Consider the following 15,000-nt stretch of genomic DNA (forward strand, 5'->3'; position numbering starts at 1 on the left):
GGGATATGAATTGCAACACGGCTTCAATGTCTGACACTAATTCTCACTTGTTGTCGGACATCACTGTTGTATATGGCCTTCACCAGCTGATAAACGAGCCCATACGCGTCACTGACACAACATCCACTCTAATAGACCACTTGGGAAAATACCATACTATCCCGATAAAGTAGTCTGCTCTGGAGTTTGTCATGTCAGCATCAGCGACCATAGTCGCATTTTTGCCTATCGAAAGTTGTCGATTGGAGTCGCTTCCAAAAGACACATACTATTGAATACTGAAGTTTTAAACATTTTAGTCGTGACTATTTTCGCAGCGACATTGCTTCTGAAAACTGGGATGCTTTAGATAATTGATATGTGGCGCGAGTGTAAAATTAAGTTTTTAAATGTCGTTGACACTCATGCTCCTTTACGAACAAAGCGGGTCCGCTCAAAAAGATCCCCATGGATTACTTCAAAGTTTAAAAAAACGTATGCATGAACGAGACATCATGAAGTTGAAAGCAATACGTTCAAAGAACCCACAGGATTGGGTTGAATTTATTAAACGACTCTGCAACAAAGTTAACAGTGACATCAGGATCGTAAAGGAATCTTATTACAAACAACCGTTTACTGAAAACAAAAGTGATTCTCGACTCGCATGGCAAACTATAAATGAACTTACACCTCGCAAAAGTAACACCCCCTCTATTAAAGAATTAATTGTAAACGGTGTATCTATAAATAAATCTACTGACTTGGCAAATGCGTTTAATGAACATTTTTCCACAGTTGGTCCGAAGCTTGCTAATCAAATTCCGTCGGCAGCTAACGGTGACAAAATTTGTCTTGAATATCTTAATATCACTGACCAAAGATTCTTTTTTACTCCGACAAATAGCAGCCAAGTACTTTTACTATTCAATAAACTTTAATAGTAAATCGCAAGCAAACGGTCTCGATTATATCTCTGGGAGACAAATTCGTGAATGTACTGATTTAATTTGCATTTCTATTTGCAAGATCTTTAATTGTTCTTTGACTACGGGCATATTCCCAAATGACTGGAAATGTGCTAAAGTTACTCCTTTATTTAAACAGGGAACCTCGAGTGTTATGAGCAATTACCGTCCAATCTCGGTTATCTCTGGGGTGGCCAAGGTATTTGAAAGAATATATGACCAAATATACGCTTACTTATCTGAACATGACATTCTCTCAAGAAGTCAATCCGGATTTCCCTCTATTCTCATTGCCAAGAAATGTCACGAAATCAGCCGTGCGGAATCTTCTTCCCGCTTTTGGTTCCCCGGGGGAATTGATCTTTAGCCTACTACTCCCCGGGGGTCCTAATTACCTATTTAAGTTTCGTTTTCTAGTATTTTTTCCCTCTTTTGCCAAGTTACGCGCTCGGAATCGTGGTCCAGGATATTTTTCAAGTTATCTTTTACGTCGCTGAAGCTTTTGCTGCTCTTCTTCGTTCTTCTCGATGGCTGTGCCTGTCCAGCCAGATCCGGCTGCTTTGGCCGCTTTACAGAACCCTGATCCGGATCCGCAAGCACCCGCAGGACAGGCTGTCCAAAAGCCTGATCCGCAAGTTGCCGCTCCACAAGCTGCTGGTCAAGTGCAAGAGGAACAGGCTTCGTTCCCATCTTATTTATTGTGCTAGCCTTAGCCGTTTTCCTTCTTGCCGCTCGTGAGCGTTTTTTTGCTTGTTACGTTTCGCTTCGTTCTACTTTGTTAGTTTTGTCTCATGCTTAGCTTCTCTTTTGCCCGTTTCAGTTCATTCGTTTTTTGTTGCAAGCTGCTTTGTTACTCTTCGTGTTGCTTGTCGCCTTTTTTGTTTCGCGTTCTTTTTTGTTTTGGCCGTTTTCGCTTTTATCTCCTTTTACCGGCCTTTGGGTGTTTTTCCCTTTGGCTCGTGTTTCTTCGTTTTTTCGGTTTCTTTGTCATAGTACTTTTACGCCTTTGCACGCCTGGTTTTTTCGTTTCTTATGTCAGTTTTGCTATCGTAGCTTTTGCCTTTGCGTTCAGTGCTCGTTTTGTTCAGTGTCTTGCGTTTTTCATTTCTGGCCTCTGTTACTTTTTGTGGCGTTCGGTATAGCTCGGTTCTGCTTGTTTGGCCCTTCGTGGACCACGCTGTCGGTTTGTTCGTGCTTGTGTCTAGCGTTTGTTGCTCTTAGTCGGGCGTTATTTAGTCACTCGTTTTCCTAGTTGTTTTCAGTACTCGCGTGTTTGGTGTTATCAGTCGGTTTTCGGTTGCTTGTGTTGTGGGCGTCATTCGGTTCCCGGGTGTCTAGTGTTTTTTCACTTGGTCGGGTGTCTAGTGTTTTCTGTTGCTCGTGTATCGGGCGTTTTCAGTTGCTCGTGTGTCAAGCGTTTCCAGCTGCTCGTGTGTTAAACCTTTTCAGTTGCTTATGTGTCTAGCGTTTTCAGTTGCTCGTGTGTCTAGTTTTCTCAGTTGCTCTGTGTCTAGCGTTTTCAGTCGCTAGTGTGTCAAGTGTTTTCAGTTGCTCGTGTGTCGAACGTTTCCAGTCGATCGTGTGTTCAGCCTCTTCAGTTCAGTTGCTCGTGTGTCGAGCGTTGTCAGCTGCTCGTGTGTCGAGCGTTGTCAGTTGCTCGTGTGTCGAGCGTTTTCAGTTGCTCGTGCAGTTCGTGTGCCGAGCGTTTTCGGTTGCTCGTGTGTCGGGCGTTCCCGGTTAATCGTATGTTGAGCACTTTCAGTTTGTACCTTTACGTTGCTCATGCGTCGTGCGTTCTCAGCCGCTCGTGTGTCGAGCGTTTTCAGTTGCTCGTGTGTCGTGCGTTTTCAGTTGCTCGTATGTCGAGCGCTCTCATTTAATCGTATGTCGAGCGCTTTCAGTTGGTATCTTTGCGTTTCTTGTGTGTCGAGCGTTTTCAGTTGCTCGTGTGTCGTGTGTTTTCGTTTCTCGTGTGTCGGGCGTCTTGTGTTTTCAGTCGCTCGTGTGTCGAGCGTTTTTTCATTTGTTAACGGCGGTGTTAAATTTCTTCGTGTTGAGTGCTCGTTTCGCTCGCCTCTCGGGTGGTTAGGCTGTTCGTGAGTCGTTTGCTCGGTCCGTTCATGCTGCATGTGCTTTGGTCACTTGTGTGTCGTATGTCCGTCAAGTTTCTTGCATGTCGCTTGTTCAGTTTTTCGAGTGCGTCTTGGACTCTCTACCTTTTCTGTTTGCCCGTATATCGGAAGTTTTGTTTGTTTGTTTGTATGTTGTACATCTTTGAATATCATCTAATGGGTTATCATGCTTGCGTTACCCTGATCATTTGTTTGCTTGGCTTGTTTCTAGCCCTCTTTCTGTTTTCGTCTCGCTTTATTGCACGTTGGTAGTTTACATCTTGTTGACTCTTATGGCTAGGGCCCTCCCGAGGGCGTCGTTGCGGCCCTGAGAAGAGAGGTGGCTGCGCTTAAACAGCTTCATGACGTTGGTACTGTCGACGCGGCGCAGGCCGTTCTCCGCCAACATCTAGCCAGGCCCCCTGGCATCTTCGACCCCCGCGCGGCATTCGCGGCCCTGGAACACTTGGTGGACGTGGCGAGGGACAAGGCCGACGAGAGGGCCCGCCGGTTTAGCGTGGTCCTTCGGTAAACACGTCCTTTGCTGACCTATCCAGCTTTTCAACAGCTCCTGTTAAAGCTCCAGCCCGCCCCGCGCCCTACTCACGGCGTCCCCATCCTCTTCCTTGCCGTGACCAGAAGGGTAATCTTATTCATGCCCTATAGCCTGTCTTAGGACGGGCTCCTGGTCCGGCTCGGCTGGCGGATTCTCTCCCTCCCTGTTTTGGGCTTCGCTTTCTCTCTTCCACGTTTTTGGCTTCGTTCTTTTCTTCCTCCCTTTTTAGGCCTGTACATCTCCTTCGTTCACTGCGGCTCTTATGAAGGCTCAAGCGGCCCCACGCTCTGTACGGTGGTGTGATTGGGAGGGCAATCCGGTCGGCTGGGCCGGACCTTTGCCGTCTATTGAAATGGTTTCGCAGGGTTTAATCTCCGCTTCACCGGCCCTGTTACGTTTCCAGGCACCGGATAGTTTTGTGGCCGGTAACCTGCGTTCCTGCTCGGCAGGAACGGCTTTGGCAGTGAGGATTGTTTACAATCCTCACTGCCAAAACAGACACTCACCTCCTTAGCGGAATAAGATGTGGGAAGCAAAATTTAGCCTAGGCAGGAGGTTGCACGACAGTGAGGAAAGTGGACCGGAACGTCGGCGAAGGGGAGGAGGGTGGGAAAAATGTATCCTGGACCACGATGCCGAGCGCGCAACTTGGCAAAAGAGGGAAAAATACCAGAAAACGAATCTTAAATAGGTAATTAGGACCCCTGGGCCCGGTTCCTCGAAAGCCGATTAACTTAATCCAGGATTAGCGTAAACATTTGTTTCACGCTTTCAACTTTTTGGTGAAAGTTTCTTTTGCTTATTTTTGTTTTTCAAGATTGACGTCTTCTCATGTAAAGTTCTGCCGAAAATCTGCGTTGAACAGCATTTGGGAGTAGAGAAATGAACTGCTTGGTTAATTTTTAATCTGGGATTAGCGTTAATCGGCTTTTGAGGAACTGGGCCCCAGGGAGTAGTAGGCCAATGATCAATTCCCCCGGGGCACCAAAAGCGCGAAGAAAATTCCGCACGGCTGATTCCGTGACATTTCTTGGGAATGAGAATAGAGACTGCATGCTCGCAGTACTAGTCTACTTCAACGAAAACGTCACCTAAAAATATCACTTTGATTTATCATAATTCTTTTGCGGTTATTCTATCTTGTTCACTTCTTACAATTTGGGCGAAGTATCCTAAGAATAAATTGGTACTAGCAGTTACAAAGTGAAACTAGAAAATGAAAGATTCTCTGTTGAATGCTCACGTTGTCGTCAAAACCGCAAGAATCCGTGCTGCACGTGCAGCACAATTATTTATGCTTTTTTATATCCAATGATATCATTGTTTTTAGCCGTTGTTGTTGCCGTCGTCGTCGTAAAATTTTAAGGTGCCTAAAGTCCTTAATAAGGCAACCACGACAAGTCACTATTTATTCATTCAAGATGGCGGCGCCCGGGAAATTTGAACACAAAAACAAATGTTTTTAAAACTCATTTACTTAGATACAAATACTTCCCTTGGAAAAGTTCGGATATAATTTTTATTGTAAACATTATGTTCTGTCTGGGGTTTAAAGTTATTTTTCTTGCTTTAGTGGAGGTTCCCTTTAAGAAACGTAACACATGGAACAAGAAAAACAAGAGAAATAATTTTATACTCGATCAAACTGTGCAAATTAATGACACAGTTCAACACGGAAGGAGATCAAGTGAGTGTCACTCAAATAGATAATTGTTCCATTGCTCCGATCATCTACTTCTGGCTTATTCCTATGAGGCTCAGGTCGCTATTAAAACGAAAAAATATAAGGCTCTAACCATGCTTAGCTCCAAAGGGGATGAGTTACGAGTGTTATAATTAGCCCAATTTAGCGACTGGGAACTGGCAACCAAATCAGGGGATAGGTAAAAATAATTACATAAAACATTGAAGGAAGGTTTGAATAAAACATCAAATTCAAATTTCAACGAAGAAGGGTAAGGGGGAAACTGAAGAAGATTCAAATGGATTGGAATTTGCGTTTTTGAAAACTCTTCAGCCAAAGAGTTTTCCAAAGTTTATGTTTGTTGTTTAAAACTTAAACACGAAGACGCACGGTAGAGTGTTTTCACTCACGTGATCAGTAACCTTGTTTTTCAACTGAAACAAAAGAAAACGTTTGCATGATATTGGAGGATTAGTTGGGTACACCAACATGGCCGCCGTTGTATTGTTTAGGTACACCAACACGGTCTCCGTGACGTCACGTGAGAACACTTTTGTTCGAATTCATTCAAGCACGACTGATTAATTACCCTAAATGATAAAGATATTCCTAGCGAGAGGAAAGGAACTGGGAATTTAGACGGAAAGACAGATAACCCTTATATGACATATTACGGACACATTGCCATAAGGGGTTTTTTTATTGCACAAATTATCACAGAGCTCGGTTGCGTCCACGTTTGATTGATTAATAATTTGCATGTGCCTAAGGCACCACGCCTTTTATACTGCGTCTTCGTGTTTAAATTCAGTATGCTCGACAGACATTTTTGGTCACGGCGCTGTTTTTCGTTGTGTTGACTAAAAGTAAGTTGCTTAGCGAATAATTATATCTGGTAAAGCTAAAACACTGTGTAGTTTTACCAATTGATTTTTACCAGTTGATTTTGTCTATGTCAACTACACTGCATGAATTCCTCGATACATTTGCTTCGTAACTTCCTCCATTTTAAATCTCAGCCAATGACATGCAATGGGAAATCTAAAGCCTTCTACATTAAGGAAAATTCAAGATACACGGCATTTACTTACTTTCTCGATGTACAAGGAAAGAATAGAGGGCAGTATAGGTCGATCAAACCACAAACAAATAATTTATTACATCCTTGCAGCAAGCTAAATATTCCTATTGGCTTAAAACGTTGCTCTTTACAACGAGTTGAGCCGGAATAATGAACCACTACAAATTTATTTAAAGAGGGATAAGAAATACGGGTGGATTTTTTGCGTCCGTGTGATCAGTCACAACTGAATGACCATGATCATTTAATTCAGTATAATTCAGATAACAGAAATACTGACAGAGTTGTTAGCTTAATCCAAAGTTCATAGAAAGCAACAGGAAGCAGGAAAAAAGTAATCAACGAATGAAATGATATATGAAATGAATCATATTATATTAAAGTGCGGATATGAAATCAAGCCAAGCTACGATCTTCGCAGTTATTAACGTAATTTTAGCAATTGCGTAGAGTCTGTAGAGAAGCCTGAGAATTGAGGCCTTCAACGAGGTCACGGGTTCAAACCCCGTTGAAAGTCCCGAATTCTCAGGCTTCTCTACCGAATATAAGCAATTGCTTAAAGTGAGTTCATAACTGCGAGGATTACAGCTTCATTTAAATAGTAATCACAACTGGTTTAATAAGCATAAAATGACTTGTTCTTGATATTAGACAATATTAAGAAGCATAAGAAATGACTCTGCCGAATTATGATTGATCACGTTAGTGACTCTCAATAAAATAGCCCTCTATGAACAGAGCAGCAACTCCAAAGCTATTAGGACAGGCATTTAAACGACATAAAGAACAACAAATCATTTCATACTCGATCAAACTGTGCAGATTAATGGGGTAGTTCTTTACGTATAGAGATCAAATGACTGTTCTCCAAATACTTGATTATCTCATTGCTCCAAACGTCGACTGAGGGTTTAGTTTCTCGAGGTTTAAGGTTGTAAAGGGAACGAAAATATATGAAGCTCTAGTCTTGCTTCACTTTGAGTGTGACTTTAAAGCCGATGAGTCATAACAGAATCAGAATTCTTCAATGATTATTAGGCACTCATTTTTGCTTTGTCAAGCCCTCGATTTTGAATCTAACCGGATAAGAAAACTGACACTTAGAACGCTTTTTTTTTTTGTACAACTGGCTTGCCAGACCGGTCAGTTTTCAAAGAAAATGCAACAATTTGAAGGAACACTTGCATGATAATCCCTCGCATTTTTCTGGAGGAGTATATATCATCCTTGCAATGTGTTACGTTAAAGGCTTTGTAGAGTTACTCCTTCCAAATGCCTGGTCTGGCCAGTTCTGTCAAAAATGGAAAGCGTCCTTGCCCCACTTCATCTAACCACAATAGACCTAATTTACTTATTTTCCCGATGTACAATCAAAGAATAGAAGGCAGGATAGTTATATCACACAAAAACTGTAATCAACTATTTACCCACATAGTGGGCAAGAATATTCAATTACCTTGCAACACTCTCGTTGGAACAGGGTGAGCATCAACAAGGAATCCAGCTACAAATAAATCAATGGATAAGGAATAGCGGTAGATTGTTTGCGTGCGTGCTTCAGCCACAACTGAATGACAGTGACCTCTCTACAAAATAAACGTAAAAACAATACCGTCATACTTCCTTGCTTTCATATAAAGTATAGAGAAAACAACAGGAAACAAATGAAAAGTAATCAGAACTCGTTGCATGATTACGCATAAATTTCTTGCTCGTATTATTCAAGTGCTACCGTGACCAAAAAATCATGTTTTGTTTTTCTTTGAATTTGAAAACTATACCATTTAATTAATTTAACACTAAGTGACCCAAGTTTTTGAAGCCTTAATTTAAAAAAGACACCTGTTTATTTTAACTGTAATTTTCTTGTTCGATGGTCCACCATTTCTAACTTTAAAATCTTGAGGGTGCTGATCATCGGTTACTTTCAGGAGGGCCCCCAATAGGGTTCTTCAATCCCGCGATCCCGACCCAAATTTTCCCTTCATCCCGAAATCCCGAACACTTTTATCGACCAATCCCGATCCAAAGTCAATTACAACTACAGTTGATCAAAAACAATAAACAAACTGCTATAAACAATTGTTTATTGATTTTGATCAAGTTAAAATGGCCGAACGAAAAACAAGAGTATTTATGATGAAATTACAGTTAAATTAAGAATACGCCTTGTTAGTCTTTTCCACCCACCTTCATGATCCAATTGACCTAAATTGTAGCATTCGCAATCACAGTTTTGAAACCGAAATAATGCGTGACTGTCCATTACTAGGAGAATTGAATCTGTTCAATTTGTGTGTTCCACTTTGTTAAACTCGGTAGTAAGTTTAGATTTAAGGAAAGTGCCTACTTTTGTTATTGCGCATACGTTCTGCGGATCTCGAGATACTCCGATTTCCTATCGGCGGTGCTTATTAATACAGGGATATCATTGCATGGTTCAAAACTACGCGGAGAAAGCATAACTTAGCAAGTGCTGTTGGTATCCAAAAAGAAAATTGGGGGTAACCGTGCATTTTTCAGAGATAATTAAGCTTCAATTTGGCAAAGAACACCATACATTGCGTTGTATTTTAGAGCTTTTTACAAATATTGTTGATTAATTATCTTCCAAAAATTCGTGGTTACCTCCAATATTCTTTTTGGATTTCAATAACACTTCTTAAGATCTGCTTTTTCCGCATATTCAGGAAACCGCGCAAAAATACCTTTGAATTAGTAAGCACCATCCTTAATTAAGCAGTAGAGAGGTTAAGCATCATGTTTTATGGAAAGGCGATGATTGCCCGTGATATGAGTGCTAATGTATACGATCATTCCTAATTAGGATAAAAACACTTCCCGTCAAGCCAAAAATAGTAAACCAAAAAATAACTGGAGGAAAATGGTCACGTGGTCATCCGCTGCCGCTTCACGTTTGCCGTACAAATGAAGCTTAAACTCTCTTGTCATTAAAATAATAAATTTAAGTGTTTTTAGTCACGTGTGTGTTCAGATTTTTCAGTAAATCAGCAATGGCTTAGGATATAATTTTTTTATTGCAGCCAATAAATCTTCCGAACCGGGAAACCCTTCCGAGGACGAAGTTGACACTCTGCGGAAGTTGTGCCCGAAATTTCTCTTTCCGCATAAAATAACTTTTTTCCCTTCCTCGAGTTGCCCACAGCAAATTTCTTACCGCAGGAAATCCCGGATCTCGGGCCTTTAAACTGACGGTTTCCCGGATCCCGCTTCGTAGTCGCCACGCTAAATCCCTTTATCAGTCCAAAAATGGAATCCCGAATACCGCTCCCATAATTCTTTAGAATCCCGAATCTCGCGCTCCAAAAAGGCCAAATCCCGGATCCCGAAAACCCTATTGGGCACCTTCTTTCAGGGCTTTTAAATTACATTAAAACAGACAAAAACCAAGACATATGTAGTCGGAGCTGGTTTGCATCGCATAAGTAATATATTCATGAGATAAGGCCATACGGAGCAATGTGCGACTTACCAGTGTTGGTCCAAACGGATACTTTTTAAAAGCAAACGTTTCGTGGAGGTGTAGCAATGGCGTCGTGACTCTGCAATTTCAAATTTACCTGGTTATTCCATGATCAAGTCTCTCAGTAAAACATTATGTTGTTGGAAATGTGTTAACTTTCTTAAAACATATCTGAGTAGAACAAGAGTGTAAAACTGAAATGTTCTTTATGGAACAAAATAAATAAGGCTCTAACTTTGCTTTGCTTTAAAAGGGCTGTGTTACGAAATTTATAATTAGGAAAATTTCGCGACTGGGAACTGGCAACCAAATCAAGGGAACGTAAAAATACATTGCATCTACTTAAAAATTGAAGGAAGGTTTGAATAAAACATCAAATACAAATTTAAAGGAGGCAGGTCAAAGGCAAAACTGAAGAAGATTAAAATGGATTGCTATTTGGGTTTTTGAAAACTGTACAGTCAAACAGTTTTTTCTTTGTTGTTTGAAACTTAAATTCTGTATGCTCGACAGACATTTTTTGTCACGACTTCTTACTCATTATTTGCTTCAAACCTCCCTCCATTTTGAATCTCAGAGCCGGATAAGAAAACTAAAACCTTCTTTATTCTTAAAAAAATTCAAAATACATCATTTCTGACTTGCTTTCTCGGTATACAAGGAAAGAATTTAGAGCACGCACTATAGGTTGATCAAACGACAAATAAAGATTTTATTACACTCTGCAGCAAGCTAATATTCCTACAGCCTTGCAACGTCCCTCTTTACAGCTAGTTGAGCAGGAAAAATGAATCTCATTACAAATAAGTTAAAGAGGGGATGGATTTTTTGCGTGCGTGCGCGACCATTTAATTCAGTTTAATTCAAAAAATATACGAACAGAAATACTGACAGAGTTGTTAGCTTTGGTCCAAAGTACAGAGAAAGCAACAGGAAGCATGTAAAAAGTAATCAACGATTTAAATGATATATGAAATGAATCATATATTGAACCGCGGATATGAAATCAAGTGTAGCTATGATCCACGCAATTTCAGCAATTCCGTAAGAGTCGGTAGAGAAGCCCAAAAATTCAAGAGTTCAACGAAGTAACGGGCTCAAACCCCGTTGAAGTCTTCAATTTTCAGGCTCCTCTTCCGAGTCTTACGGAATTGCTTACATTGCGTTCATAACTGCCGGTGAGGATCAGAGGTTCACTCAAAACTTAATCAGAACTGGTTTATTAAGCATAAAATGACTTTGTTATCGGACAATGTTGAGAAACATCGACCAACTTAATTACCACTGTCGGGCCAAATGGGCATGAAATGGATGCGGACTGATGTGAGGCGAAAAAAACCACCCTGCCGAATTACGATTGATGGTTACGACAACTCCAAAGTTATTAGGGAGAGGAATTTCAATGAGAAACGAAACATAAAGAACACCAAGTCATTTTATACTCGATGAATCTGTGCAAATTATGAGGCAGTTCTTTACGGAACGATGACTGTTTATATCCATATAGTTGGTTGTTTCATTTCTCCCATCAACTGACGGTTTAGTCTCGCGAGGTTTAAGGTTGCAAAAGGAACCCAAATATATGAAGCTGTAGTCTTGCTTAGCTTTGAGTGTGACTTTAAAGCCGATGAGACATAATAGAATCAGAATTTTTAATTGCATTCTCAGGCATTCATTTTTTGCTTCGTAAAACCCTCCATTTTGATGAATTTAACCGGATAAGAAACTGAAACTTACTCTACTTCATCTAGACTTAAGTGACTTAAATTAAATTACTTTCTTGATGTACAAAGAAAGAATACAAGGCAGGATAGTTCTATCACACAACAAATGAATAATTAACTACACACATGAGGCGAGAGTATTCAATTAAGCTTACCTTGTAATAGTCTCGTTGGAACAGGGTAAGCATCAACAAGGAATCCAGCTACAAATAAATCAATGAAGAAGCAATATCGGTAGATTGCTTGCGTACTTGCTTCAGTCACGAATGCCTGTTATTCAAATAGTTGATTGTTTCATTGCTCCCAACGACTGAGGGTTTAGTTTCGCGAGGTTCAAGGTTATTAATTAAGGCTAGGGAACGAAAATATATGAAGCTCTTGTCTTGCTTCGCTTTGAGTGTGACTTTAAACCCGATGAGTCATAACAGAATCAGAATTCTTCAATGCATTCTCAGACACTCATTTTTTGCTTCGTCAAATCCTCGATTTTGAATCTAACCAGATAAGAAAACTAAACCTTAGAACGATTTCCTTTTGTCAGAACTGGTTGGCTAGACCAGTCAGTTTGCAAAGAAAGCGCAACAATTTGAGGGAAAACTTGCATGATATTCCCTCGCATTTTTCTGGTGGAGTTCATATCATCCTTGCGATGTGTTAAGTTGAAGGCGTTGTAGAGTTAGTACTTCCAAATGCCTGGTCTTGCCAGTCATGAGTTCTGTCAAAAATGGAAAGCGTCCTTGATCCACTTCATCTAACCATAAAAGACTTAATTTATTTATTTTCCCGATTTACAAGCAAAGAATAGAAGGCATGATAGTTATATCACACAAAAAATGTAATCAACTTTATTAAACTCTCAACCTCGGATAATGCATTTCGCGTGCTCTGATTGGTTCACTCAATTTCGGTTATGGGCTCATATACCTTAATTTGACCTTATATGGTAAATGATTGCGCTAAGCGTTGCTAAACTAAATTTTTTTTTTCCCAGAAAGCGAAATTTATCTTTGACTAAAGCCAAAAAAGAAAAGAAACTTTTTTTGTGGAAGTTTGGATCAATTCCAACATTTAGAAGTACGCGAAAAGGCAAGAAAAGTTTTTGTGATGAGCCCACGTCTGTCTGACCACAATGTATTACACTACATCGCATCTTAGAAGGCAGGATAGTTTTATCACACACAAAAAGTAATCAACTATATACCTACATAGTAGGCTAGAATATTGAATTACCTTGCAATACTCTCGTTGGATCAGGGTGAGCATTAACAAGGAATTCAGAGCAAATAAATTAATGGATAAGCAATATCGGTAGATTGTTTGCGTGCGTGCTTCAGTCACGATTGAATGACGGTGAACTCTCTACAAAATAAACGCAAAAACAATACCATCATACTTCCTTACTTTAATACAAAATATGGAGAAAACAACAGGAAACAAATGAAAAGTAATCAGAACTCGTTGATTACGCATAAATACCCTAATTTCGAACTGTGCCGCAACAAAAGAACAGAGTCGAGGTTAAGGGGAATAATTTGCATTTTCCTTTGTTTTGAACAAAACAAAATGCTAATTATTCCTCTGAACCTCGACTCTGTTCTTTTGTTGCTGCACAATTCGAAACTGGTCCATTCCTTGCTCTTATTATTGAAGTGCTACCGTGACCAAAAAATCATGTCTTGTTTTTCTGTGGATTTCAAAACTATGTCATTTAATAAATTTAACGCTAAGTGACCAAGTTTTGAAGCCTTAATTTCAAAAAGATCAGACAAATGTTTATTTTAACTGGAATTTTCTCATTCGATGGTCCACCATTCCCAACATTGAAATCTTGAGGGTGCTGCTTATCGGTTACTTTCAGGGCTGTTAAATTACATTAAAACAGAAAAAAAACCAAGAGATATGTAATCGGAGCTGGTTTGCATCGCATAAGTAATATATTCATGAGATACGGCCATACGGAGCAATGTGCGACTTACCAGTGTTGATCCAAACGGAAGCTTTTCAAAAGCAAAAGTTTCGTGGAGGTGAAGCAATGGCGCCGTGACTCTGCAATTTTAATTTTACGTGGTTATTCCATTATCAAGTCTCTCAACAAAACATTATCTTGTAGGAAAAGTGATAACTCCTTCCATTTTGAATCTCAGAGCCGGTAACAAAACTAAAACCTTCGTTATTCTTAAAAAATTCAAGATGCATCAGTAATTAATTTTGACTTGGTTTCTCGGTGTACAAGGAAAGAATTGAGGGCACGCACTATGGGTCCATCAAACGACAAACAAATATTTAATTACACTCTTGCAGCAAGGTAATATTCCTATTGCCCTGCAACGTCCCTCTTTACAGCTACAGTAGCTGAGCAGGAAAAATGAAAAAATGAATCTCATTACAAATAAGTTAAAGAGGGATGGATTTTTTGCGTGCGTGCGTCATCACTTTATTCAGTTTAATTCAGAAAATATACCTAACAGAAATACTGACAGAGTTGTTAGCTTTGATCCAAAGTACAGAGAAAGCAACAGGAAGCATGTAAAAAGTAATCAACGAATGAAATGATATATGAAATGAATCATATATTGAACCGAGGACATGAAATCAAGTGAAGCTATGATCCTCGTCTTTATTAACGCAATTTCAGCAATTGCGTAGAGTCGGTAGAGAAGCCCGAAAATTCATTATTCAAGAGTTCAACGAAGTAACAGGTTCAAATCCCGTTGAAGTCTTGAATTTTCAGGCTCCTCTTCCGACTCTTACCGAATTGCTTACATTGCGTTCATAACTGCCGGCGAGGATCAGAGGTTCACTCAAAACTTAATCAGAACTGGTTAATTAAGCATAAAATGACTTTGTTATCGGACAATGTTGAGAAACATCGACCAACTTAATTACCACTGTCGTTCCAAGTGGACATCAAATGGATGCGGACTGATGTGAGGCGAAAAAAACCACCCTGCCGAATTACGATTGATGGTTACGACATTCTCGAGCAACTCCAAAGTTATTAGGGAGAGGTATTTCAATGAGAAACGAGACATAAAGAACACCAAGTCATTTTATACTCGATTAATCTGTGCAAATTATGAGGCAGTTCTCTAAGGAACGATGACTGTTTATATCGAAATAGTTGGTTGTTTCATTGCTCCCAGCAACTGACGGTTTAGTCTCGTGAGGTTTAAGGTTGCAAAAGGAACCCAAATATATGAAGCTGTAGTCTTGCTTAGCTTTGAGTGTGACTTTAAAGCCGATGAGACATAACAGAATCAGAAATTTTAAATGCATCCTCAGGCCGCTTCATTTTTTGCTTCGTCAAACCCTCCATTTTGATGAATCTAACCGGATAAGAAACTGAACTGAACTTACTCTACTTCATCTATACTTAAGTGACTTAAATTAAATTACTTTCTTGATGTACAAAG

The 15,000-nt window shown here is 39.9% G+C and overlaps 1 long non-coding RNA gene across 3 annotated transcripts in view; it reads right to left on the reverse strand.

The window, feature by feature from the left end:
- LOC138024411 (uncharacterized) overlaps nucleotides 1-15,000 on the reverse strand; it is a 79,420-nt gene that overhangs the window by 64,275 nt on the left and 145 nt on the right. For 2 of the 3 annotated variants that reach the window (XR_011126989.1, XR_011126988.1), the window contains exons 2-6: nucleotides 13,564-13,633; nucleotides 12,818-12,946; nucleotides 11,743-11,790; nucleotides 9,873-9,942; nucleotides 7,836-7,965 (exon numbers count right to left, since the gene is read on the reverse strand). This is a non-coding gene — a long non-coding RNA (uncharacterized lncRNA). Of the gene's footprint in view, nucleotides 1-1,379; nucleotides 5,380-7,835; nucleotides 7,966-9,872; nucleotides 9,943-11,742; nucleotides 11,791-12,817; nucleotides 12,947-13,563; nucleotides 13,634-15,000 lie in introns of those variants that run through there. The other variant, XR_011126990.1, reaches the window with a different exon arrangement.

This window comes from Montipora capricornis, chromosome 11 (assembly GCF_036669925.1).
Source record: "Montipora capricornis isolate CH-2021 chromosome 11, ASM3666992v2, whole genome shotgun sequence".
NCBI lineage: Eukaryota > Metazoa > Cnidaria > Anthozoa > Scleractinia > Acroporidae > Montipora > Montipora capricornis.